A 3,829-nucleotide genomic window follows, 5' to 3' on the forward strand; every position below is an offset into this window, starting at 1 on the left:
ACTTCTACTTTTTCACAGGTATTTGCTCCTGATATCCTGACCAGCAGAACATGTACAGAAAGAAGTGTTCCACTACCAATTTCGCTCATCTGTGGTTCTCCTGACATGTTGGGAGAGCAGGGATTTCAATTCTGACTGCTCTTCAATTAACATAATCATCCTCAACATCCTCACATCCTCACATCTTGCGCATCCTCACATTCTGCACATCCTCACATCCTGTGGTTCACTGCAATGGGTAGTTACATCAGTACAGCGGATCATTGCATGAACTCGCCACATTGAAAGTTTACTGTGCCACACTGAGTAACATCTCATATTAATAGCTTGAATTTCCCCTTGGGCATCAATAAAGTATGTATCTATCTATTAGCACTATTTTGTTATCGTGCCACACTGACAAATTGCTGCTACTCTACTATTCAATGATTATTTTACCACACCAATGGTGTTCGATGAAATATACATCATGCTATCATCTTGAGCAATATCGTTATTTTTGCACTTAAACTTAACATTCCAGAATTACATCCAAAACTTTTCCATGTTGAGTGACTACCATTGTTTTTCCACTTAAAAATGAGTTTCTTTAAATGATACTGATAATTGTAACTTCTTGTTTGAGTTTATTAAATTTATTGACTCATGATATTGTGTTACTTTTTTATTTTTATGAATGGGGCTTGAGTCCTTTTTATTTGCTTTCCCATGTATCAGTGTACAATGCACAATAAAGCATATTTAAAGAAGTCTCACTGATTTCTTTAAGTTGTGTTCTATATTCTGACCACTGACTGACTGCACCCTGTTTATGACCAACAAGGTTAAGGTTAAATTAACCTCAGGTAAGTTTTTTCATCCCATGTAATATAATGTGTTGGTGTTATGAAATATTGGTGTCACCCCTACAAAGGCCTGACTGATTGGCGGCACCTGTAAGCATGGGCTGTAAGTACAGCTACAGTCAGTAAGCGTCTGCTCCAAGAATCGGCATGCCGTGTTTGACGGATCTGGATAGGGCCCTTGCGATGGCAACTTCAAGCTGGTGTTTCACAAAACCAAGTTGCGGCATTATTTGGAGTGAGCCCTAGTACCATCTCCAAACTGAAGGCCAAATCTGTCTTCTACAGTTTTTCAGTCAAGGTTTGCAGGACAATATGGCTGACAGCTCTCTGCCCAGACAATCCGGAACAGACTGCACACAGCCTATCTCCGGTCTCATAGGGCAGCCAGGAGTCTTGCCATGACTGCCCTTCACCGTGCGCCTTGCCCTGCACTGGAATCTGAACATGTGGAGGAATGTTATGTTCAGTGATGTTTTCAGATTCTGGACTCATGTGATGGGATGCCGTCCCCCAGCAGTGTGTGAACAGGCTGGTGATTAGCTTGAGGAGAAGTTGCCAGGCTGTTGTGGCTGTGTGGTTTTTTCACATGCTACTGAGGCTTCTGTTTGTGAAATGAATTGTTAAATTGCCAATATGTCTTGTTTCTTCAGACGTCAATCATCCAATACACCAAATACCAAACGAGTCAATGGCAGAATACGCGGTTTGGCATTGGCAGAGAAGATTAGGCAAACGTTTCATGGGTGCAACCTACATACTCAGCTCTGCTGCTCATCCCACAAGGGAACTAAAGAGGCTTTCCAACGGTATAAGATGTATTGCCAAAAAGAATGGTTGCCACAGAGAAATTATCTACCAAACACAAATGTCTTTACTTTTTGTGCTAAGTTTTATTTGTAGTTCTCTACAACCTCTTCCTCTTCACCTAAGATTGAGATGGCATCCAACTCAAGCCTGGCCTTCCTAACGTCCACCATGCATCATTTCCCATTTATTAATCTGGCAGACACTTTTATCCAAAACAACATTTAAGCTACAGAGCTACAGCAATAGAATAACATTTAAGCAGTGCAGAGGAGACCTTAACTAGGAATTACCACTGCATCTGTCAGTACTAGTACTAGAGGATAAGAGTGCCTACATTTTAAGGACTAGTCGAAGTATAGTAGGAGGAGACGTGGTAGAAGTGGAGGGAAGAGTATGGTAAGTGCATAGCCACATACAAGACAAGGTGGTTGCTCCTGCACCATGTCACAAAGCGGTCCACCAGTTGCCTGTACTCCTCACCATCACTGACACACCCCACAATTGCAGAATCATCTGAGAACCTCTGTAGGTGACATGACTCAGAGTTGTACTAGAAGTCTGAGGTGTACAGTGTGAAGTAGAAAGGAGACAGCATACTCCCCTGTAGTGCTCCTACGCCACTGACCACTTGACCAGACACACCCTTTCAGTTGCACAACCTGGGGTTTATCAGTTATGTACTCAAAACTACATGAGGTTGTGGAGGTGTCTACCTGAATCTTCTCATGTAGCAGCATAGGCTGTATGGTGTTAAAACCACTTGATAAATCAATGAACATGATCCTCACAGTGCTACTAGTCCTGCCCAGGTGAGAGTGTGTTCTGTGGAGCAGGTAGATTATGGCATCCTCAACACCCACCTCTGGGCAGTATGTGAACTGTAATGGATCCAAGTAGCTGGTCATATATGATCTCAAGAGGGCCAAGACCAATCTGTGCAGTGTAAAGACAACCGGTCATTGAGGGCAGATGGGGAAAGTATTTCTCGGGACAAGAACAAGGCAAGATGTCCTCTACAGCATAGCTACCCTTCCCTGGCTAAGGTTACAAAGGTGCTGTAGAATACTGCAGAGCTTCACCTGGCTCCTGGATACAAACGGGTGGGAGGGACATAATGCAGGCTCAGCATTTCCTGACTAGGGATTGTCCATGATGGGAGGGGGCAGTGATCTATAGCCACAACCACAGAGGTGGCTTGCAACACATGAAATATGTCATATGATATCTACCCCCGATATGAGTTTGTTATCATCCCCTGTATCAAAATAACTTGCCACACACCAACATTTCATAAAAAAACCTTGTGTGACTCATCAAGGCCTGTTTGGCCAATATGGGTGTCTGAATGGTAGTTTCTAAGGATGTCTGGTGCATCACACTTGCCACAGCAGGCGGTGTCAGTGAAATTATTTGCCACAGGTGAGCCCAGCAGTGAAATTGCTTTATTTCAGCACAACATACATTTATGTATCAAGGTCAATTAAAAGGTGTGATTTCTTTAACAAGGGGATTCTTCCATACAGATAAAAGGTGTTCAGCTTCACTAATACATTCAGCACTACACAAAACTAACACATGGTAGCGTGAGCAAAGGTACCAAAAAAACAAAAAGATACACAGGAACAGGCATGCTCAACTCCAAAAAATAAAAGACATCTTTCGGTGTGAGTTCAAAGAAAGACATGAAAACATTTTTTTTAAAGCCATGTCTACAAACGGACACGTTTAGGCTCTAGGCCATCCTCAGCGTATCGGCCCCAGCATGGCCTAGGGCCCATACACATCTGTTGTAGACATGCTCCATTAAATATTTTTGCAAGAGCTAATGCATACGAGTGTGGTTTTCAACTTTAACCAAATCATTTCACATGGCATAACAAATTATTGCAAGTATTGCATATTAATCTAGCTTTGCATTGGATGGATACACAAGACAATGACACCATACTGTATGTCCAATATTAGTGGATGGAGTCCTTCCTCTCTTTGTGTCCCTTAATATAAGTATGTATTGATCAGTGTGTGTCTTCCTTGGAATAATCCATAATCTATAGTGTTATTTACAAAAAACAGGTTATCATGACAAAAATGTAGATCCACTGGCCAGCAGCACCTGTTGACCGCTGGTTGATTTGGGCAGAAACCTCTATGGTTGGCGGACCCTAAGGCAAACCCAA

The sequence above is a fragment of the Alosa pseudoharengus genome, unplaced genomic scaffold (genome assembly GCF_046254945.1).
Source record: "Alosa pseudoharengus isolate Yale_2024_CS ecotype anadromous, Long Island Sound unplaced genomic scaffold, YU_APseudo_1.1 YU_APseudo_1.1_scf_21, whole genome shotgun sequence".
NCBI classification, from domain to species: Eukaryota; Metazoa; Chordata; class Actinopteri; order Clupeiformes; family Clupeidae; genus Alosa; species Alosa pseudoharengus.